Source organism: Desmodus rotundus, chromosome 6 (assembly GCF_022682495.2).
Source record: "Desmodus rotundus isolate HL8 chromosome 6, HLdesRot8A.1, whole genome shotgun sequence".
Classification (NCBI taxonomy): Eukaryota; Metazoa; Chordata; class Mammalia; order Chiroptera; family Phyllostomidae; genus Desmodus; species Desmodus rotundus.
The window spans coordinates 48,430,480-48,455,435 of NC_071392.1; the positions used below are offsets into that span (position 1 = coordinate 48,430,480).

At 43.6% G+C, this 24,956-nt stretch overlaps 1 pseudogene; it reads right to left on the bottom strand.

Annotated features, from left to right (window-relative positions):
- Positions 1-5,241: 5,241 nt before the first annotated feature.
- The window catches only part of LOC112303077 (keratin, type I cytoskeletal 18-like), a 375,683-nt pseudogene continuing 355,968 nt past the window's right edge, over positions 5,242-24,956 (bottom strand).

Consider the following 24,956-nt stretch of genomic DNA (forward strand, 5'->3'; position numbering starts at 1 on the left):
GGTGGTGCCCCATTGCTCTGTGTGTTAGTCTTCATTCTCCAGCCTGACCATTCTCAAAGTCGAAGACTTTCTCACATTTCTTGTGTCTCCATGAAGCCTAGCATAGCAATAAACTGAGGATCACAAATTGACAGTGTTAGAAATGCGCAAGAGATAGCGATGGGAGGAGCCGGATGATGTGATCCAAGTGTCTTTATTTGATGCTACACTTACAGGCAGGCTGAGCCTGGATAGAATACAGCCCTGGAGGCAGGCAAGAATGGGGTTTTAAAAGAAAAAGCGCAGTGTTTGTGGGGGGATAGGGGAGGGGTTAGTCTCTTGTTCTTCTGGGCTGTTGCCTCAGGGTTCCAGGATGTGAGTCAGGACAGTGAGTTAGGTAAAGGGCTGGGCTGTTCCCAGGTACAGGAAGGTCAGTCTGACCACAGGCCATCATAGTTGGCACCAGATGTCTATTGAGCAAGATGGGAGAGAGTTTCTCTTAAGCCATAGATGGGCTATCGAGTAAGTTGATATAACTGAGTCATGAGCAGTCCAGCAGGTCAGAAACCTGGCTGCCCCTTTCAACTAGAATTGCTTTTTATTATTTTTGTGACGTTGGGGGTAAATAGGTGAAGATCTGTCTTCTGGAACTGCCTCCGGCGGGGAAGTGTCATACAGCTGTCCCTAAGCCATATCCATGCTGTGCTTGCTGTCGTTGATAATGTTGCAGGACAAGTACTGCCCGATTTGGTTTTGAACGTCTCCAGCCTACAAGATATAAATTATACAAGCAGGTTAAAGATACATGGTCTGAGCATAAGGAGTAGGAGTATTGAGAGGAGGTGTCCCAGGAAAGGCAGTAGCTAGGTTATGCCAGAGAGTCAGGAACTAGGATTTATGGACAGACTCAGATTTTTTATTTTAGATGTGGACTCCAGTATACCCTGAATGTTTTGTTGGACCTGGCCTGACTTGTTAACACAGAAACAGCACTCTTCTTTGAGATACAGACATGTCCCCCTTTCTGATGCTATGAGTAGGTCTAGGGCTCTTCAGTTTTGGAGGGCTACCTCTGCTAGCAAGTCTAGCTGCTCCTGGAGTGCAGCTAGGGTTTCCCCTGTCTTGGTCAATGCCTCTACTGTTTCTAGAAATAATTGGTAATGAATTATTGGCCATGGCCCCAGCCACAGAGATGACTCCTAGCAATGCTATTATGAGGATCAATGGGCAGCCCCTTTTGCATAAGTGTCCCTGTCCCCTAAGGGGAAAGGGGAGTGAAGCATTTTCCCATGTGATTGATATGTCAGGAAGAATGTATCCCAGGGAGCAGATCCCTGTCCATTTTGGAGGCAGGGTCTAATAGACTTGTGATCCACAAATCTAAAATACCCCTGAAGAGTGGTGGATTTCTGCAGAAACTTTGTATTCGACAGACCTAGGTAGGGCTAGGAGGAATGGAAAATCGCTGGGTGGGAAAACTGTACTGTGGGAAACTGCAGCCTGGGAAAATGCCTGCCAACCCTACCCAGGACAAACAGATGCCCGGCTAAGATTGGGGTCTGGGGTTGGCCTATCTGGTATAACAGGATGCAGCTTTAACTTGAGCCTGACAAGATGTATCAAGAACAATGGTCAGCAGAAATGGCACCCAGCAACCAGCTCTAGCCAATCAGACTCTGACACCCTTCATGGGTTTTTGCGCTTAAAAACTCTGACCTAAGAACAACCGAGTGAGTCTTAACCTCCCTTGGTTGGCTCCCCAACCTCCCTAGATTGGCTGCACTTTCTCCACTTTCCCCCACAAGTCTTAACCTCCCTTGGTTGGCTCCACTTACCCTCTTATTCCCCGCTAATAATCTCTGCTCCTTAGCTTGTTGCATCTGTCTGGTTTCTTGAGCAACTCTGGCCTAACAGTATTCTTTCAGCAGGATGGGCTGGGTTTTTGTTGAGATACACTTACCGTTAACAAGTGTTTTAGTAGTAGTGTATTTGGTGCCCCAGTATTCAAGGCCTTGTGCTGCTGGGATGTCGTGACTAGGGCATCAATGAGGGGATTTTGGAAAGGTTTGTCCATAAACTTAGAGTAGACAGAGCCCTGCTTTTTCCCGTAATGAACTGCCACAGTGCGATCTCAGTATGGGGGAGACAGTCTTGGTCCTTTTGGGAAAGAAAGTCGAGAAAGTTAATTTTTCTAGCCGGCCTGCTATTGCAGGAGGTAGACGTCTGTGTTAGGATTGTGCTGGTGAGAGTCACGGGTTTGGGGAGGCAAATATGTAAGAAAGCAGTTTCGTCTCCAGGATTTTGGATTCCACCTATCCCAAGGTATGATGAGCAAGTTAGGGAGAGTCTCAAGATGTTTCTGAGAGGGGGTTGTGGGATAGTGAAGCTCTGCTGACACTGGCTCGAGTTAAGTGAGCCAACTGGGGTTCCCCCACTCCTCTGACTAATGATGCAGAAGGGGTAGGTGGCTTGCAAGTGATTAATCCTGTGAGGGACTGGGGCCCTGAGGAAAGTGCCAGTTGTGGGCAGAGGTATCTGTTAGTTTGTTGTGGCAGTTGTTGGCAACCTGAGGCCCCCAAGCATTTGTGTGGATGGTTTTGGAGTCAAGATTCCCAAAGACATTACCCCACTGACCAGGCGGTAGGGGTTGGACAGCTACGGCAAACTCAGCAGGAGTAATTTAACTTTAGGGATTGGGCTATATGGATGGTTAGGTTGAAAAAGGTTTCTGGCCCAGGTAAGGTTGAACAAGAGGGTAGAGGGAGTAAGAGTAGGAAAATGTCACTTAGGGTTAATTTAGCTAGAGCCATGCAGAAACTAGTTCCCAGAAATAGTCCTGGAAGTCCCCCTGGAGGTAAGCATCCCATAGTATTTGGAGTACGTCCTGTTTGGTGGTGTGCCGTGGTGCTACATCCATTATGATGCTTATGCAGAGGCCATAAAAGCCCTGGGCCCTAACTGGTGGGGCATTCTTACTGCTCATGGGAAGGTCAGGGATGTGTATTATTTGGGGCAGTTGGGGAACGAGGATGGAATAATGCAAAAAGCTTCTGAGAGAGCAAGGAGTTATAATAATGTCAGTGAGCAACAGGGTAAGACAAAGGAGATGCTCAAAATTTCCTGCACTGCTCCTGTTACGGGACACATTCTGCTCAGGCTCGCAAAGAGAGTGGTGTGGTGAGGGGCACAGTGGTTATTATGGCAGGATTGGGGGCACGCGTCTCTTACGACCTTGTTGTCATCTTCCTGGATCCTAGTTAGCCACAAATGGGTGGGTATTAGGACCTCTGGTTGATACTGAGACACATCAGTCTTTGGAGAAGCAATGGATTCAGGCTGGGAGATCTTTAGCCTGGTGGAATGTATCCACTGAGAAAGTCCTTGAAGTTTGCCAGCAGAGTGTGTAGCAAGGATGAGCTGGTAGGGTCCTTCCCAGCAAGGGGCTAGAGTCCCTTGTGCTTCTGAGGGTGTCTTTAGCAGGACCCAGTCCCCCAGTTCTAGGGGGTGGGATCTAGGGTGCCTTCTGTTGGTTTAGGGAGAACCTTGTTGGTGTGTTCCTGCAGGAACTACCTGGTTAAGGCAAGAGAGGGGAGGTAGTCTCCAAGTGGGGGTGGGAATTTGGAAAGTTAACAAGCAGGAAGGGCCGGCCATATATTCAAAGGGTCTAAGGAAAGTGGGGGGAAGGAAATCCAGTCCATCCGCAGTTCTAGAGATAGTTTAGTTAGTTGCGTTTTTAGGATGAAATTGGGCTTTTCTACTTTACCCAAAGATTGGGGTGGTATGGAATGTGAAGCTTCCATTGGATGTTTATAGTGTGGTAGCTACTTCTTGTGTGATTTGAGATATAAAGGCAGGGACATTATCAGATTGTATGGCTGTAGGGACCCCAAAGTGGGGAGCAATGTGGTCCAATAGCACACAGGTTACCTCAACTGCCTTTTCTGAGGTAGTGGAAAAGGATTCCACCCACCCTGAGAAGGTGTCTACTAGGGTTAGGAGGGATTTGTGTTTTTTAATGAGGAGCATATGAGTAAAGTCAGTTTGTCAGTCTTGTCGGGGAATCTGTCCCCTAGTTTGGTGGGTGTGGAATGAGGATGGAGGTCTAACCCATCCCTGGGGGAATTCCTGGCTGCAAATTTTGCACTGCTGGGTGATGCTGTACCGTGCGGAGGCCAGTGAGGGCAGATGACCAAAGGGACAAGGAATTTTAATAGCAGCCTAAATCCTACATGTAGGGCCTCATGGAACTGTTTAAGGATTTGTTCCTTCTGTTTCTTGGGGAGTACTAGCCATCCTCCAGATGTGAGCCAAACCCCTTCCCACACCGCCCTCTCTTGGGTTAGTGACTGTATTTCTTTAGTTGTGTATTGAGGAATAATAGAGGGAATGGCTAAGAGCTGACACTCCAGGGTGCCTATGGCCACAGCTTTTTTGGCCTGTCAGTCAGCTTTTTCATTTCCTAGTGTGATATTGGAAGATGTGCCTTGATGGCCTCGGCAGTAGATGACTGCCATTTGGGAGACCTCTTGTGCCTTTTGTAAGAGTTTGGAGATCAGGTCAGCATTTGTGATGGGGGATCCCGTGGTCATGAGAACCCCCCCGCCGCCTTCTGCCTGGGGGCAGATTGCTGCATGGGAGTGTAGGATATGCTAGGCATAGCAGAAGTCAGTGTAAATATTGATTTTTTTTGTTTTGTGCAAGTGTTAGGGTTCATATTAATGCCATAAGTTTAGCCCATTGGGATGAGGTTTCAGGAGGGAGAGGACTGGATTCTATGACCTCGGTATGAGACACTATTGCGTATCCTGCTTTTCTTTTCCCACCAGTGACAAAGGAGCTGCCATCAATGAACCAGGTGTCATCCGGGTTGGGCAGGGTGTTTCAGAGATGTGAGGAAAGGGAGAAAGGAGATTAGATAAAATTTCAGAGCATGAGTGGGGATTGTGTTGAGGATCAGGCAAGGGGAGGAGAGTTGCTGGGTTGATTGTGGTACATCTTGCGACTGTTATATGAGGAGCTTATAGTAGAATAAGGAAAGTTTGCTGGAGTTGGGTGGGGTGGAGGAATTTTTCTGCCTGATTGGATATTAGATCAGAAATAGCATGAGGCTTGGCTGGTGTGGCTTAGTGGATTGAGTGCTGGCCTGCAAGCCAAAGGGTCACCAGTTCGATTCCCAATCAGGGCACAGGCCTAGGTTGTGGGCCAAGTCCCCAGCAGGGGGCACATGAGAGGCAACCATACATTTTTTTTCTTTCAGTGAACTTTTTATTGGCTTTCTGCCCTGCCAAGGGATGCCCCACTTCTGCTGCCTTTAATGCCTCAAAACTTTGGTGTTGTTGACCTTAAACACCACTCTGCCATCCACAATCCTGCTAGTCGTGGTCTTTTGGATGGTTTGTAAGGAGGGTTTCTAGCCCAGGGCATCAACAAGATTGAAGTCCTCCCCTTCTTCCAGTAGGCTGTGGTAGGTGGCAATCTCAGCCTCCAGCTTGACCTTGATGTTCAGCAGGGCCTCATACTCCTGAGCCTGGCACTGCCCCTCTGCCCAGGTCTGGGCCAGCCTGACTCCAGGTGCAGTAGGATCCCATTGAGTTGTTCCATCTGCATGACATAGCGCATCTCCTCCTCCCTCAGGCTGTTCTCCAAACTGACCTTCAGATTCCTCATCAAGTCCAGCTCAGTCTCCAAGGACTGAACCATATGTCGCAGCTCTGTGAGTGTTGTCTCAGCAGCGCCTTTCTCAGAGGTCTGCGAGGTGACCACTGTGATGCTCTCTTCAGTCTGATGGGACCAGTACTTGTCTAGCTCCTCTCAGTTCTCCTGAGCCAATTCATCTTACTGGGCCCGGATGTCTGCCATGATTTTGCTGAGGTCCTGAGATTTGGGGGCATCAAATTCCACAGTCAATCCAGAGTTGGCAATCTGGTTTTGTAGACCATTTACTTCCTCCTTGTGGTTCTTCTTCATGAAGAGCAGCTCCTCCTTGAGAGCCTTGATCTCTGTCTCCAAAGGCAGCCGAGTGATATTGGTGTTGTCAATGACATTTTGGAGCCCATTGATGTCATTCTCCACAGACTGGCGCATGGCCAACTCCATCTCACACCTGACTCTGAAGTCATCAGCAGCAAGATGGGCATTGTCAATCTGCAGAACGATGTGGGCATTGTCCACAGAGTTTGCAAAGATCTGAGCCCTCAGATCCCCAGTGGTCTTGAAATAATGCCCCCAGTCTCTGACCTGGGGTCCCTTCTTCTCTAAGTGTTCCTGGATTTTGATCTCCAGTCTCCAATTATCAGCTTCCAGGCTTCTCACCCTCTCCACAGAGGAGGCCAGCTGGTCATTAAGGCATTGTATAGTCTCCTTCTTGCTGTAGATGCCCCCTATGCCCACCAGACCCCTGGCCATCCCTGCAGCCAGGGTCCCAGGTCCACAGCTGTCCTGCATGCTGGTGGAGCAGGATACAGAGATCTGGAGTCCGACCCCTCAGCTCTTGCATGGACCTTGGCTACACTGCTGGCCAGGGGGACCCGGTAGCTGGGTGACTGCATGGAGCTCAAGGTCCAGTAGCTTGTGGAGAAGCTGTGGCATGTGCTGAAGCTCATGTTGTTCAGGGAGGAAGGTGAGAGGCTGAGACTCAGGCTGAAGCTGCCAAGAGGCAACCATACATTGATGTATCTCTCTTTTCTTTCTCTCTCTGTTCTCCTCTCTCTAAAAATAAATAAATAAACAACTCTTTAAAAAAGAGAAAGAAATAGCATGAGGAGAATATATGGTTATTTGTTGAGAGTAGGTCAGCTTTTGTGCCTCGAAGGTGAAGGCAACTGCTGTAGCTAATGCTCTGAGGCAAGTAGGCCAACCTCAGGCTGTAGGGTCTAGTTGTTTGGATAAATAGGCTGTAATTTTTAGGTGTGGGCCTGACTTCTGTTCTGAGACCTAGAGCAATGCCTTGTCTTTCATCTGTGTAGAGAACAAAGGGTTTATTGAGGTCCGGGAGGGTCAGAGCAGGGGCTTCGGTGACAGCCTCCTTTGGCTCCTGAAAGGGGTTGTTCAATGGGCTTCCCAGGCAATAGTGGTTCCTATAGGGATCCTTTTATTGCCTCCTATAATGGCTTGGCTAGAATACCAAAGCTTGGAATCCAATTTCCGAAGTATCCAGGCAGACCCAGAAAGAAGAGGAGGTCTTGTTTAGTAGTAGGGATGGGCATTGAGGCAATTAGTGTTTATCTATCTCATGCCATTCCCTTCTCAGTGGGTGTTAAGGCAAAACCTAGGCAGGTGACTGATGTTTGTGATATTTGAGCCTTTTAGGATGAGACTCGATATCCTAGTTGTCCTAGATAATTTAGGAGTTTAGCGGTGCTTTGTTGGGATTCTGGAAAGAATGGGCTGCATAGTAGGAGGTCACCTACATATTGAAGGAGAGTAGATGGGGAGAGATCAATGTTGCACAGGTCACAGACTAGTGTCTGTTCAAACAGGTGGGGGCTGTCACGGAACCCTTTGGGAAGAACAGTCCAGGTTAACTGTTGGGAATGATGTGTGTCTAGGTCCATCCAGATGAAGACAAATAGGTCTTGGGAGCTGAGGTGTGAGGGGATGGTAAAGAAGGCATCCTTAATGGCTAGGACAGAGTAGTTGGTGGTAGAGGGCATTATGAGGGAGGGAATAATGTAGGGGTTCGGGGCTATTCGATGTATAGGAATTACAGCCCGGTTAATGATTCATGGGTTTTGGACTAAGTGGTAAGTTCCATTAGGTTTTTTTTACCAGTAAAACTGGGGTATTATATGGGGAATTAGTCAGTCCTGCCTGCAGGAGATGAGTAATTGCAGGTTTAATTCTTTGCAGTGTTTCAAGGGGTATTGGGTATTGGGTATTGGGACTTGGCCGGGTGTTGGGTCAGGTCCCTGACAGTATAGTGACTGGTTCGTGGTGGCTGGCAATGACTGAGGTTTCAGTGTTCCATACCTCCAGATTAGCAGAGTGGGTGGGGGGAGGGGAAGAAGGAGGAGTGGGCTAAGGGTGCATTTGTTAGAGAGAGAAGGAAAATACCCTATGAGTTTTGAGGAGAAACAATGAGTGGTTGGGCCTTAAGCTTGGCAAGAATGTCTCTTCCAAGAATTGGTGTATGGCAGTGAGGGAGGACTAGGAATGAATGAGGAAAGAAGTGTTCCTCTAGTGAACAGGGTAGGAGAGGGGTAGCTAATGGTTGTGAGACTGTGCCATGGACTCCTGCTATTGATACTGCAGAATTGATTGTTGGCCCGGAGTAGTCAGGGAGAGCAGAGTAAGTGGCCCCATGTCGATGAATTGGCCTATCCTTTACTGATAGAGTTACCTGAAGTTCCATCCTGTTGATTATTGTGGGGGCATGTGTGGTTCCAGGACACTGTCAGTCTTCCGCCACTAACCCCAGAAGGTCATAGAGTTCAAAACTAGGGATCTGATTTGAATAGGTAACCTATACCCCCTTGCCTTGAGAGGTGCGTGGGCAGTCGGACTTCCAACGGCCCACTAGTTTACACAGTGGGCATGGCCCTGGAGGGTCTCAGGGGTTGGAACATTGTTTGGCCCAATGCCCAGGTTTCCCACACTTGAAACAGGTCTCCAGAAGGGTTTTTCCCTTTTGTCTGGGGAAATCTTGGGTCTCTTTTAATGCTGAGGCAAGTAGCTGGTAGGCCTGGTTGCAGGACTTGGTCTTAGCTTCCTCCCTTTGTCTCTCCTGCTGGGTCTTTACTTCATCTCTGTTGTTGAAAACCCTAATGCCTAGATTAACTAGCTGAATCTGGCCTGTTTGAAGGCCTGACTCTAATTTTTGGAGGTTTCGGCATATGTCTGGAGCTGATTGGAATATAAAATGCATATGGAGGAGTAGGGTGCCCGGGGTCTGGGTTCAGATTAATAAAACGTTGGAGGGCTTCCTGTAGTCTAACAAGAAAGGCAGTGAGATTCTCATCCACCTCCTGGGAGATTTCTTTTAGTCTATCACAGTTGACTGCCTTGTGTGTGGCAGCCTGCAGTCCTGACACAAGGCAAGTTAAAGTGTGATTGTGGGACTGCCAACCCAGTTTCCCATTTTAGTAGTCCCAGTTAGGGATTTCATGGGGAATAGCAGTAGCTCCTACAAGGCTGTTGTGGGGTCTTTCTTGTTTATGGTGTCAGCGTGAGCCTGGGCCACCAGCCAAACTCGTTCCTGTTCCTTCTCCTCCAGGGAAAGACAGGTGGAGAGTATGACATAAAGGTTCCGCCAAGTGAGATCACAGGAGACAGGCAGATACTGAAATTCTTTGAGAAAATGGGTTGGATCAGAGGAAAAGTATCCTAGGCATACTTGGGAGAGTAATGTTCAATTTGGGAGAGACCAGAGAGGGAGAAGGAGACATAGATTTGGATGGGCCCTTCTGGTCCTGCCACCTCCCAGAGGGGTAAGGCAGGTACGTTGAGGCCTGCTGGACCTGGTCTGTGAGGGGTGGGAGGTGGGGGAATCTGAGGTAGAATCAGGAAAGGTAGGGGATTCATAGTCTGCAGTCCTAGCCCTGGCTAGGCCAGAGGGAGAAGGAGGGGATGCATAGCGAGGGGGAAGAGAGTCTTCAGAGGGATTGAAAGATGTTTCTGCCCAGACACTGGGTATAGGCAGATTCTGCTGGGGAAGGCGAAAGCAAAGGAAAAGGATATGGTAGGTGAAACAGGTCTGACATAGAGAGGGGTGCCTGAGCAGCTCAAAGAAGGCCTGGACATATGGGACCACACTCCACTTGCTGAGACGCCAACATAAATTCTTGGTCTGTGAGGATTTGAGGGTCAAGTGTCCTGTTTTCTGGCCAGATGGACCCATTATCCAGCTTATAATGAGGCCAGGCAGTGTTACAGAAGAAAATAAGTCTCTTGGGTTTTAAGTCCATATCTAGGCCCAGGTCTTTTAGACTTCTGAGCAGATACCCCAAGGGGGTGTTGTAGGGAGGCAGCAATTGCTCCCCACCCCCTTATGAGGAATAAGATTGACAGGGGGCGGGGAAAGGAGCAAGCCCAGTCTCCCTACCCTAGGACAAGTGGGGAGGCATCCCACCCTCAAGTGTCTTAGGGTTGGGACAGGAAAAGAGAGGAGGGAGGTGTCCCACCATCCTTCTCACTTCTGAGGGTCCAGGACCCATCAGGCAGAAACTCTCACCCAGCACTGGGATTTTTGAGACATTGTCCAGGACAACAGCAGAACAGAGGAGGACAGTGCAGAGATGAGGCAGAGGGTTTTACTCCTTACCCTAGTTGATTTTGCTAGTGTGGATTCAAAGGTCAGGCAAGTAGGATTCCCTGATCACTATCCTCCCAGGTTTCAGCACCAAAATGTTAGAAATGCATGAGAGATAGAGACAGGAGGAGCCGGATGATCTGATCCAAGTGCCTTTATTTGATGCTATGCTTACAGGAGGGATGAGTCTGGACAGACTACACCCCTGGAGGGAGGCAAGAATGGGGTTTTTAAAAGAAAAAGTGTGGGGTTGCAGGGGGGAGGTGGGGGATGGCTCAGGGAAGAAGGGAGGGGTAGTCTTTTGTTCTTCTGGGCTGTTACCTCAGGGTTTCAGGATGTGAGTCAACACAGTGGGTTAGGTAAAGGGCTGGGCTGTTCCCAGGTACAGGAAGGTCAGTCTGACCACTGGCCATTGTACCTGGTGTCAGATGTCTGTTGTGGGAGGTGGGAGTTTAAGCTTCGGGCTATCAAGTGGGTTGGGATAACTGAGTCATGAACTGTCCAGCAGGTCAGAAACCTGGCCTGAGTCATGAGCAGACTGATAGGTCAGGAAACTTTCCTGACCCTTTCAGACAGCCCATGGACTCCATCTAGCCTGCAAAGGCATTTAGTTTGACTTTTTATAAAGGTTATAGCAGCAGAATAATGGCCACCCAAAGACATTCACAACCTCATCCCCAGAATCTGTAATGTCATACCTTATAAGACAAAGAGGATTTTGTAGATGTGATTAAATTTTTTTAAATAGTAAGAATATTCTGGATTATTTGGGTGGGCCCAGTGCAATCATAAGGATCCTTAGAAAATGGGACAGAAGGCGGAGAAGTCGAACCAGGGGGATGGCATTATGAGAAAGACTTGGCTGGCCATTGCTGGCTTTGAAGGTGGAGGAAGGAGGCCACGAACCAAGAAATGCAGGTGCCTTCTAGAAGCTGAAAACAAATTCTTTCCTAAAGCCCCCAGAAAGAACAAAACACTGCCAACACCTTGATTTTAGCCCTGTGAGGCCAATTTCAGACTTCTGGCCTTCAGAAGTGTAAGCTAATAAATTTGTGTTGTTTTAAGCCACTAAATTTGTAGTAATTCATTACAGCAACAATAGGAGACTAATATAGGAGGTAAATCTGAATGCCTAGTCAGGGCAGGCACTTCCCATGTCAGGCCTACTACTTCTGATTGTTCACCACTAGGCATGACTTGTTCATTTCTACTACATTTGTGACCTCTGGTTAAGCCATAGTCATCATTCAAGTTACTAATTGGATACCCTGAACATAGGGCTGATTATCACAGGAAGATTGTGGCCCTTACCTCTCCCAATAACCAGTGATAAGACTGTGGGCCTGTTGGTTGACCTCATTTGGTCTCCCTTTCCTTGGCTGTAAAATTAATGGGTAATACTAGACTGCCTTCAAGGACTCCTACTCTAGAGAATAATGATTCAATGGCTGATCAGTAATGGTTTCCTACCCTATTGCTATCATATAATTTGGGTTCTATGTTTCAGAGGCTATTGTTGCCCTGCTGATTGGGATAAGAGTAGTTCCCAGCATCCTCTCTCACCATACTGGCTTGTGGCAGTCAACAAACATACAAATGCCTGCCTCAGGCAGGAAATGCACCACCTGGGAAAAAGGAAGACTTAGACCTTGGTCCCTGAACTTGGCTACAAAGAAGCAGTGATAGAAAAAGCCTATGATTAGATCTAGATTCTCAGCAGCACAGACACATAATGTCAATATATGTTAAAGGCAACTGATAATTGACCAAAGTATCATTCTAACAAATTCTGTTTGTACTTCTATAAACAAGGAATGGAAATTCTTTTTATTTTTTTAATTCTTTTTAATTTTCTTATCTTTATTGTACTTTTTCCATTACCATTTACTCCCCTTATACACTGCTCTCCTCAGCCATCACCACACTGCTGTCCATGCCCATGAGTCCTTTTTCCTTTTTGATCTATCCCTCCACCCCTAACCTCACCTTCCCCCACTAGCTGTCAGCCTGCTCTCTATCTGTGAGTCTGTCCCCATTTTCCTTGTTAGTTCAGTTTGCTCATTAGATTCCACCTATGAGTGAAATCACGGTATTTGTGTTTTTCTGACCGGCTTATATCACTTAGCATAATGATCTCCAGGTCCATCCATATTGTTGCAAGGGAAAAATTTTCTTCCTTTTTTTACAGCCGAGTAGTATTCCATTGTATAAATGCCCCATAGTTGTTTTATCCACTCATCTACTGATGGACACTTGGGTTGCTCCCATATCTTAGCGAACATAGGGATGTTTATGTTCTTTTGGATTAGTGTTTTGGGTTCCTTCAGTTATATTCCCAGAAGTGGGATTGTTGGGTCAAAAGGCAGATCCATTTTTAATTTTTTGAGGTATTTCCATACTGCTTTCCACAGTGGCTACACCAATCTGCATTCCCACCAACAGTGAAAAAGGGATCCCTATTCTCCACATCCTTGCCAGCACTTGCAGTTTGTTGATTTATTGATATTATTCATTCCGACAGGTGTGAGATGGTATCTCATTGTGGTTTGAATTTGCATTTCTCTGATGATTAGTGAGGTGAGCAACTTTTCATATGTCTATTGGTCATGTGTATGTCCTCCTTGGATTCAGGTCATTTGCCCGTTTTTTAATTGGGCTATTTCTTTTTTCAGTGTTGAGTTTTATAAGTATTTAATAAATTTGGGTATTAACCCCTTATCTGAAGCATTGGCAAATATGTTCTCCCATTCGGTGGATTGTGTTTTGTTTTGTTGACGATTTCCTTTGCTGTGCAAAAAGTTTTAGTTTGATGTAGTTTATTTTTTCTTTTGTTTCCATTGCCTGGGGAGATACATCTGATACAATATTGTTAACAGCAGTGTCTGAGATTTTGCTGCCTATGTTTTATTCTAAGATATTTATGGTTTCAGGTCTAACATTTAAGTCTTTTATTCATTTTGAATTTATTCTTGTATGTGGTATAATAAGGTTATCTAGTTTCATTTTTCTGCATGTATCTAATTTTCCCAAAACTATTTATTGAATAAATTATCTTTAGCCCATTGTGTGTGCTTGCTTCCTCTGTCAAATATTAATTGGCTATAAAATTGTGGGTTTATTTCTGGGCTCTCTATTCTGTTCCACTGATCTATGTGTCTGTTTTTATGCCAGTACCATGCTGTTTTGATTACTATGGCCTTATAGTATAGTTTGGTATTAGGTAGTATGATTCCTCCCGTTTTTTTTTTTTTTCTCAGGATCTCTGTTGCTATGCAGGGACTTTTGTGGTTCTATATAAAGTTTTGAAGTATTTGTTCTAGTTCTGTGAACTATGTCTTTGGAATCTTGATAGGAATTGCATTGAAGATATAGATTTCTTGGGTAGTATGGGCATTTTAATGATGTTAATTCTTCCTACCCATGAACACATTATGTGCTTCTACTTATTTGCATCTTCTTCAATTTCTTTCTTCAGTGTCTTATAATTTTCTGAGTACAGGTCTCTTCATTCCTTGGTTAGATTTATTCCTAGGTATTTTATTCTTTTTTGGAGCAATTGTGAATGGGATTGTTTTCTTAATTTCCATTTCTGTTGGTTCATTATTAACATATAAAAATGCATCTGATTTCTGAATATTAATTTTGTGTCCTGCTACTTTGCTGAGTTCATAGACCAATTCTGGTAGTTTCTTCATGGAATATTTTGGGTTCTCTAAGTACAGTATCATGTCATCTGCAAATAAAAACTGTTTTACTGTGGGGAACTGTTCCAAGCATGGGAATTGTGGCTCAGCCCCCACTCGGAAAAGCCAGTGGGGAGTGAGGTTGGTGGGCAGGACCCACGTCCATGGATAGGTTCTCCAGTGGGAAATCAGGCCTGCATTGTACCTTGACTGCTATGAGACTTGCTCTTGCTAAAAAACTCCCTCACCCTGAATTGAGGCAGCAAATGTTTACTGAGTATTTTTATCTTCCCAGAATCTGGGCTAGACCCTCCAGGTATGGGACATAGCCCTTTCGACCATTTCTCCTTTTACATTGCAAATGTCCTCCTTTGATGTATTCAGCAACACCCTCTCCTGTGTCTGCAAAGATAACCACCCAAAACAAACCTTTGTATAGTAAAAGAGGACCTTCTTTGATGTTAAGGGCCCAAAAAACCTATAAAGGCTGGTCAAGGCAAGGCTCTTGGTGCTCCCCCTCGGAGTGGCCAAGGCGATCAGAGGCACTCTCCTCTTGAGAGAGTGGCCGCACTGTCCCTTTTCCCCCACAGGACCTCTGTAGTCCATGTGTATGTGTATTGGAATACTGAAATCTCAACAGCAGATCTTGTGGGCCAAGATCTGCGTCATTTTACTATTTCCTTTCCAATTTGGATGCCTTTTATTTCTTCTTGTCTGATTGCTGTAGCTAGACCATCCAGTACTATGTTGAATAAGAGAGGTGAAAGTGGACACCCCTGTCTTGATCCCAATCTTAAGGGGAACAGTTGCAGTTTTTGCCTGTTGAGTATGATGCTGGCAGTGGGTTTGTCATATATGGTCTTTATTATGTTTAGGTATGTTCCCTCTAATCCCACTTTGCTGAGAGTTTTTTTTTTAATCAAAAATGGGTGCTGAATTTTATCGAATGCTTTTTCTACATCTAGTGCTATGATCATGTGGGTTTTTTCCTTTATTTTGTTTATGTGGTGAATCAGATTTTTTGATTTGCAAATGTTGCACCAATCTTGCATTCCCAGAATAAATCCCACTTGATCATGGTGTATGAAGTTTTTGATGCATTGCTGTATTGGCTTGCTAATATTTTGTTGAGGATTTTAGCGTCTATGTTCATCAGGGATATTGGCCTATAATTTTCTTTCTTTTTGTGTCTTTATCTGATTTTTGAATTAGGCTAATGCTGGCCTCATAAAATGAGTTTGGAAGCCTTCCCTCCCCTTGAGTTTTATGAAACAGTTTCAGAAGGAGAGGTATTAGTTCTCAGAACGTTTGGTAGAATTTACCTGTGAAGTCATCGGTCCAGGGGTTTTGTTTCTTAGGATTTTTTAAATTAATGTTTCAATTTCACTAGGTATAATCTGTCTATTCAGATTCTCTGATTCTTCCTGATTTAGTTTTGAAAGATTTTGTCTAGGAATTTATCCATTTTGTCCAGGTTGTCCAGTCTGTTGTCATAGTATTGGCAACTGTTGTTCATAGTATTTTGTTACAATCCTCTGTATTTCTTTGGTGTCAGTTTTTATTTCTCCTCTTTCATTTCTGATTTTATTTATTTAATTTTATTTTATTTAACTTAATGTTATCTAAAATGTTTAAGCTCATTTTTTTAAATCTTTTTTTTTCTTTTTGCTGCTCTTCCTGCATGTTTTTTTCTACCTTGTCTCCCAAATCACTGATTTGATCCTCTCCTTCATCTAACCTACTGTCTATTCTTTCTAGTGTATTATGTACTTTATATTTTTCCAGTATATTATTTATTTTAGATATTGCAGTCATTATTTCTGACAGGTCCTTTTTTATGGTTTCTATGTCTTTTTTTCATGCTGTTGTATATCCTTATGATCATTACTCTAAATTGTCTGGTAAATTGCATGCCTCCATTTCATCTAGTTCTTCTCCTGGAGAATTCTCTTGTTCTTTCATTTGGAATCTGTTTCTTTGTCTTCCTATTTTGGCTGCCACTTTGTGTTTTCTGCCTTAGGTGTTAAACTAATCAGTCTTTAAAGTGCTCTGCTATTAAACTAATCAAACTGTAATCTGCAGCTCAGCTTAAACTCTACAAGGTGGGGCAGAGTAATTTCTCTGGGTGGGGCTCTTGCTTCCCCTCAGGCTGATACCATTTGGAGAGGAGTGCTCTGCCTGAGAAAGATGGCTTCTGAAGTATGAGGAATGATTTCAGCACAGGGATCCTGGCAGCTGTTCCTTCAGGTCTCTCCCTAGAGCCACCAACTTTAGACTCTACTCAAGCATGTCTAGTCCACTCTGCCCTCCCTCTGCCAGAGCATAGGGAAAGTGGTTGCAAATGAAATTTTGTGCATTGGCCCTTTAAGAGGCTCTCTTTGTCTCCAGCCATCTCTCCCTGGCAGACAGAAACCCTGGGGCTTTTCACAGCTGCATGTTATCTGGGTTCCTTTCTGGCTCTGGTGCTGAAGCCCAGCTTGGGGTTTAGACCCCACACCTTTCAGGGGAATCCCTAGTGCTGAGATATCCCTCCAGAAATTCAGCTACTGCCCGGGAGCCCAGCCAGCCCTCTCGTGCCTCCCATGAACTTCCTACCAGTCTCGTTGTGGTGAAGTGGTTTCTTCTGTCTGTCCTTGATCATAAGGCTTTTCTCTAGCTGATGTTCTTTGGTTACTTAGGATCATTTCTCCACAATTTAGTTGTAATTCCAGACTGGTCCTGCAAGGAGTTTACAGCAGCTTCCACTTACTCCTCCGCCATCTTGGATCTGCTGGAAATTTTTTTATTGTCTGCCCCTCTTCTTTTCAATCTCCTCTATTCCCTGACACATCCCAAGTGATGGATATTGATCAGTATCATTTGTGCTTTTCCTTTGTCCTAGTAGAAAAGGAATAGCAGTATGTATTTAAAAATGAGCAATGTTTCAACTTTTTTCTCCATTGGATGTAGAACAGGAAAGGAAGGTTGAGAGAGAAAAGAAGATAATTCAACAGATGGTGGAAAAGTTAGGTAAGAATGTTCCCAAACTCAGTTCAAGGCATCAACTTGACATTTTCCCACACTGAGGGAAACTTTATTTTAGGGAGAGTTAAGTGGGTTGATCAACTGTGCTGGGGGTGAGGCTTGATTGTCTTCCTAAATAATACTCTTGCCTGATAAAGAAGTTTTTTAAGTGGCCTTGATTTTCCAATTTGTTAAGTTGTATCTTATAAAAAAGAAAAAATATCCCTTTACTATCATGAAAAATTTCCCAGGCAGTAAAGTTATTTAGGTTCTACCTCAGTAAACATCAGCCCATGTCAGGGTCACCAGATCTCCTGCTCAGGGGAGATTGTGAAGAAATGTGAATTGCAAGTTCCTAGAGACAAAACTCACAGCTTCAAAAGAAAGGACAGTGTAATCTTATCTTGTGACCCTACATATTTATATACTGAGAAGGGAGTTTCCAGAGAGAAAATTTGAAGGAAAAAACAGGAGTTAGAGTTCCTTCCCTTACCTCCATTCTGGGATACGACAAAGTGTCAACCTATCTAGAGTGGGAGTGTCCAGATAGCTACTGAAACATCCAGTGTCCAGGTCCACATGGGACCATGTTCTGCTGAGTCTCTGCTGCTTGTGTTCCATTCTTGGGGCACAAAATGCTTTGATCAGGCTGCCTGCCCATGGCCCACCTGCCTAGATGCACCAAGCTCCACTACGCTGGAGTCCTGCTTTTCCCCCAAATATTCCCCACAGCCTCATATCTGCTGTGCCTAAAACCACAGTTCTCTCTCCCCTCCCTTGTAACTGGAGGATGGAATTTTTTCAGCGTGACAGGAAAGCTCCAAATTACCTTGGTTCCTTCAAGATATTCTGTCTTTATCAGTAAATCCTGTTCTCCCTCTTAACTCTTTCAAGAAACCTAGGAATCAGGTTCCGGCCAAGATGGAGGCGTAGGTAGACACACTGCGACTCCTCGCACAACCAAACGAAGGACAACAACAACAATTTAAAAACAAAAAACAACCAGAACTGACAGAAAATCGAACTGTGTAGAAGTTTGACAACCAAGGAGATAAAGAAGAAACATTCATCCAGACCGGTAGGAGGGGTGGAGACGGGAGCCGGGGTGGAGAGGACTCTCAACAAGGTGGAGGCTGGCGGACCCAGAGAGGTAGTGGATTGTGGAATGGGGCAGGCCAGGGTGCAGCTAGCAGACCCCACAAGGTGGTGGCTGACAGACCCTGTGGCCCCACATTCGAGCATAGATAAACCAGGAGAAACGGGGGTGGAGAGAGAAGCACACTGCGCAACTCAGGGCTCCAGCATGGGGAAATAAAGCCTCAAACCTCTGATTGAAAACACCTGTGGGGGTTGAGGCGGCAGCAGGAGAAACTCCCAGCCTCACAGGAGAGTTCGTTGGAGAGACCCACAGGGGCCTAGAGCATGCACAAGCCCACCCACTTGGGAATCAGCACCAGAAGGGCCCAATTTGATTGTGGGTAGCAGGGGAAGTGACTAAAAGCCACCAGAGAGTAGAGCAAGTGCCATTGGTCCCTCTGGCACCCCTCCCCTACATACAATGTCACAGCATAGTAACATTGGCTGCCCAACCCAGGTGAACACCTAAGGCTCCGCCCCTTTACATAACAGGTACCCAAGACCAAAAAAAAAAAAAAAAAAAGGCCCAAATAAAAGAACAGATCAAAGCTCTAGAAATAATACAACTAAGCAACGAAGAGATAGGCAACTTATCAGATGCACAGTTCAAAACACTGGTAATCAGGAAGCTCACAAAATTGATTGAATTTGGTTGCAAATTAGATGAAAAAATGAAGGCTATGCTAAGAGAGACAAAGGAAAATGTACAGGGAGCCAATAGTGATGGGAAGGAAACTGGGGCTCAAATCAATGGTGTGGACCAGAAGAAAGAAAGAAACATCCAACCAGAAAAGAATGAAGAAACAAGAATTCGGAAAAATGAGGAGAGGCTTAGGAACCTCCAGGACATCTTGAAACGTTCCAACATCCGAATTATAGGGGTGCCAGAAGGAGAAGAGGAAGAACAAAAAATTGAAAACTTATTTGAACAAATAATGAAGGAGAACTTCCCCAGTCTGGCAAAGGAAATAGACTTCCAGGAAGTCCAGGAAGCTCAGAGAGTCCCAAAGAAGCTGGACCCAAGGAGGAACACACCAAGGCACATCATAATTACATTACCCAAGATTAAGCAGAAGGAGAGAATCTTAGAAGCAGCAAGAGAAAAGAACACAGTTACCTATAGAGGACTTCCCATAAGACTGTCAGCTGATTTCTCAAAAGAGACCTTACAGGCAAGAAGGGGCTGTAAAGAAGTATTTGAAGTCATGAAAGGCAAGGACCTACATCCAAGATGACTCTATCCAGCAAAGCCATCATTTAGAATGGAAGGGCAGATAAAGTGCTTCTCAGATAAGGTCAAGTTAAAGAAGTTCATCATCACCAAGCCCTTATTATATGAAATGTTAAAGGGATTTATCTAAGAAAAAGAAGATAAAAAATATGAACGTAAAAATGACAGCAAACTCACAGTTATTAACGACCACACCTAAAACCAAACCAAAAGAAAACTAAGCAAACAACTAGAACAGGAACAGAACCACAGAAATGGAGATCACATGGAGGGTTATCAACAGGGGAGTGGGAAGGGGAGAGAGGGGGAAAAGGTACAGAGAATAAGTAGCATAAATGGTAGGTAGAAAATAGACAGGAGGAGGTTAAGAATAGTATAGGAAATGTAGAAGCCAAAGAACTTATAAGTATGATCCATGGACATGAACTATAGGGGGGGAATGTGGGAGGGAGGTGGTGGGCAGGATGGAGTGGAGTGAAGGGGCGGAAATGGGACAACTGTAATAGCATAATCAATAAATATATTAAAAAGAAAAAAAAAGAAACCTAGGAATTAGACTTTTGGAAAACAAAACCTAGAAACAATTATAGGTCACTTCTTCTTTCCAGCCCACATTATTCCTCTTGGGGCAAGAGGCATGGAATAGACTGTCAGCTTGAATGAATGTAGAAGAAACTATATGGAGGAAAGAAATTAATACCTCAGAATATTACCTAGTCCCATTAGGTGCTCTTTAATGGTACTCCAGAAAAGGTTGCCTCTCTTGCCTCTTGAAAGGGGAGTGTGCTGTGGACACACCTCAGTGCTTCTCATCCCTATCACAGCACCAAGAATACAAAAAAAAAATCTCAAAAAATGTTTATCTTCTTATCTTCTTATCTTCCCTAGGGAATTCAACCCAAAGGTTAAAGATTTTTGCTCAAAGAGCTAAATTCCTTCTTTCAGAGCCCCTCCTCATCTCCATTATCAAGCTCAAAAATTCTACACACTGTGTCAAAAATTCACTTTCATTGCTCTGAAATACAAATATCTGCTCATTATGTTCAATTTTTTTCTATTTTAATGTTTTTAATTAACCCAATATATTAAAATCATTTCAGCATGCAATCAATATAAAATTATTAATCAGATATTTTACATTTTTTCTTTTTTGGTAGTACACCTTTGTAATCTGGTGTGTATTCTAATGTATGGCACATATCAATCTGGAGTGGCTGTAGGTAGTTAGTGGCTACTTCAAATATTTTTTAAGCACTGACCACCTGAGAAATTGATCTTGTGTCACCTGGCTTAAACTAATGCAAAAAGTATAGTGCTTTGACCAGAATGGCTCAGAAACAGAATTAGTTACTTCACACAGCCACCTCAGAGAGGTTCCTGTTACAGGAATAGTAGTATTAAGGAGGGACCCAAAAACTAAAAGTAAGAAATACAAACTGGGTTGGCTTTGTCCATATTTTATGTAGAGATTTCAGAATATCATAGTTCAGTTGGAGACAAGATTAGAATTCTAAAGTACTCTGCACAGAAAGATTTTCAAAGGGATTGTTTCAAAATTGCACTGGTCAGTCAATTCTTGGAATTTAAAATTTCTTTCTTTCATAAAGACATTATAAACTATGGATGCTTTCCAGGCAAGCCCAGAGATATGATTAAAACAAAACAAAACAAAAATCATCAAAATATTTTTATTTCTCTTAATGCCGTTTTAATAAAGAAGCCAAGAAAGTACCAGCTTCAAATCATGTTTGTTCAGTTTCATGCAAGAGCTGAAATAACATATTAAATTTTTCAAAGGTTTTATTTATTTATTGTTTTTATTGTAGTGGTGGTGTTTGGCATGGCATGTGGCGGTGGTGTGGTTCTATAGCAGGATATTGTCTAGCTGGAGTGGAGGTGTTGTGGTGTCTCTTGCTTATTTTTTGAAGTATGTATATTGATTTTAGAGAGAGAGGAAGAGAAAGATATATATATATATATAGAGAGAGAGAGGGAGAGAGAAACTCAATTGGTTGCCTCCCATATGTGCCCTGAGTGGGAATCAAATCCCCAACCTTTTGGTGTATGGGACGATGCTCCAACCAACTGAGCCACACCTCAGCCAGAGCAGTGTCTTGCTTATTGACCACCTGGATTTATTGTGTTTGTTTAACAATTTATTGTTGTTAAACAATCAATCACCCAATTTATTAAGAGCCTTCTTTGTGCATGAGAAGAAGGTGCAAAAGGAATGGTGACACTCAGTGTAGTGCTGGTTTCATCTGGAAGAAGACGGGTACAGTCTCCCAGTAGGAGGAATACCTTGCATTGATCTGGAATGCATAAAAGATACATCAGCCTGCAACATACCTACTTTTGCTTCTAGTGATTTATACTTAGCCAAGCTATCGACTGCATCTAGGACAGAATCAATTCTCCCCAATAGCTAATCTCTAATTTATCTTGTGTCAGTTAGTATATCACTGGTCTCTTCACTTGACTCACTTCTAAGTGTCTTTTCCTTTTTACTCTGATGTCATTTGTAGGGTCAGCTCATTTGTCCACACTGCTTCCATCCTTGTTTCTGTTTCTGTAATAGCTAGAGATAGAGCTTGGGTCAACATTTTTTGTGATATATAGTGCCTCTGTATCCATGCAGAAGTAGCCACTAACTACCGTGGCCACTCCAGATTGATATGTGCCATACATTAGAATACACACCAGATTATAAAGATGTACTACCAAAAAAGAAAAAATGTAAAGAAAGGTGGACCTGCTTGATGAGGGTCCACTGACCTGGACACCGTGATCGATGATGGCCTGCCTGGGTTAAAAACCATCTTGTTTAAAACTTGTTGGATTGGTTTTTTAGTCATCCTTGATCATTAAAAAGTAGGAGACTAATTCCTGATTTGTTTGCATGATCCAAGCATAGCATTAATGATGTCTTGAGTAATACCACATGACCTCAGAACTTCCCACTGTTCATCAGTAAATAATGACTGTCCCGTTTTTTTTAAGCTTCCAGCCTAGAGCTTTGTCTCAGGTATTCTACCTGGGATAGGATGGCCTTGTTGGTAATCCTTCATAGTAGCATTCATCTCAGATGCATGTTATAAGACAGCTGATGAAAGTTTTAGGGAGGCAGACGGAGCCACCTAGGCAGCTTCTGGGTGAGGTGTAGCCTTGCATATGGAAACCAGTTGGGTCCAACTTCTTGTTCCAAGTGTCTCCATGTTTTGCAAAATTTTGGTATTTCACCTATAACTCCAGTTTTTAGGATGAGAGCTGAGTTAAATTCTTTGAGAAACGTGTTGATAGCCACAAGTGAAGCCATCTGTGCTTCTTTGGCTATCATATGAATGCAGATCATTAGCAGCTAGGGTACGCCACCAAACTTTGTAGACAAAATATTAATAAGCATATGATGGGACCAGTTGTAAGTGGCTATACTTGCTACAAATAATAATGTATCTAATGGGAAGTAAGTTACATACATGATGTTCAAGCCAGCTGTAGCCTTGAATGCATTAAACGGTTTTCCATGACTCTTATGTGTGAATTCTCTCTGGAGTCTTGATACAAAGCCACTAGTATATGTGGTAGAGTCCAAGCTGATGAGGTGTATCATCAAGTATTACTGAGATTCTATTTGAACTAGATACGCAGCCTGTGGACAACCAGGATACAACTGAACCATCCTGCTCCTTGAAATGGCTTTCAGCTCTAAAAAACCTGGCAAAATGCCAGAACCACACTGCATAATATAGTTGTACCCACAGTAAGAGAACAGTGATTCCAACAAACATTGTTACATAGGATGAGGAGAGCAAGAACACGCCCCTCAGTAATGACTGGTACAACGTGTTCAAATGGTAGACCAATGGTAGAGAGACTTTCCACAAGAGCTTTTGCCAAGAGTCCTGATTCATCACTGTATACCAAAGGTGTTAGGTATTCATATAAGAGGGTTAGATCCTTCAAAGGTGTTCGATGTCTAGGGAATTTTTTAATGATGCCCATTTTTACTTCTTTATTCTTAATCCTACAGTATTGCCAATAATCTTAGGGGATATCAGCCACAATAATATCCAGTGAAGATAAGGCTAAAATACAATAAAAAGAGGGAGATGATTTGAGAGGCACTGAGGTTACTTGGTAGGAAATTAAAGGGAAATGGGAAAGAGAAAAGAAGTAAAAATGAAGGCTGTGCTTGTGATGAAAAGGTCACTTGAGATGTAGTTAATGGAGATGAGAAATGAGGAAGATGTGCAAAGTGACTCCAAGAAGGAGACAGGATAGAAATGTGCAGAAGCAAAATCCAAAGTGCTTTAGGGTAAAAATCCAGAAAGTTAAACGAAAGAAGCAGGCTGGTTATGGGGGGGGGAAAAAAAAAAGAAATAGTGGGAACTGTTGCAAACTGGAAAGTTTCAGGAAATTCTAATATACTTTTTTGTAAAACATCAGTGTAAGCCAAAACAAATACATCTTCAAGCTAAGTTTTGTCTGCTGGCCACCTTTCTGCATCTTTAGCAAAGAGATTACAAGTAAGGGATCTGGAAGCAAACTGCCTGGGTTCATATCCCTGCTTCATCACTCAGAGATTCTGTGACCTCAGTTTCTTTTTTCCTATATCATAGGATTGTTGTGCAGATTAAGTAAGATGTCATAGGTAAGGTGGTTTGCACAGGCACTAGCAGGCCTCAAATAAGTGTTTAGTAAGTATCTACTAGAATATAACCTTCTGGCCAGTCTGTTTGTTGCTGTATCCCCAGAGCTTACCATAGTGTCTGGCACATACTTACTATAGAGTACCTGGATGAACAAAAACAAGAGAAGTAACTATAGCGAAGAAATGCAGTCATAAAGTTCTCCACACTGACTATGAGGCAGATTACAATGATTGTTAGGCTATATTTTAAGGAGTATAGAGTATGATGATTTCATGAGCTCAAAAATATTTAGAACTAGAATGCAATGAGTCTTCCATCTGGTCTGTGATGGTTAATTTTACATGTTAACTTGATAAAGCCATGGGATGCCTAGATATCTGATTAAAAATTAATTCTTGGTGTGTCTGTAGAGGGCATTTCTGGAGAGATTAGCATTTGAATCAGTGGACTCAGTAAAGCAGACTGCCCGCCTCAATGTGAGTAGGCATCATTCAATCTGTTGAGGGCCTAAAGAGGACAAAAAGGCGGAGAAAAGTTGAATTCACTCTCTTCTTGACTGGATGAGCTGAGATAATTTTTTGCTACCTTCAGAGCTCCTGGTCACCACCAATTTTCCTGGGTCTCCAGCTTGTAGATGGCAGATCATGGCACTTATCAGCATCCATAATCACATAAACCAATACCTTATAATACATCTCTTTCTAAATTTTCATTATCTATCATCTATCATCATCTATTCTTCTATTGGTTCTGTTTCTCTAGAGAACCCTGACTGATCTATGGTCTAACCCCCACATTTTACAAATAAGGAAATCATGACCCAAAGAGACTAAACCAGGTGTGCAAACTAGGAAGCCAATAGTGAGGAAGTAACTGGTTTTGTTTTTGTTTTTTTTTTGGTAGGTTTATGATTCAAAATGCTATTGCAGGAACTTAGTATCTGAACAACATGGACCAACATGTACCAGATTTATCACTCACCTGAAACAGTTTAAAAAGTTGAAAAGAATAATAAATATTATAAA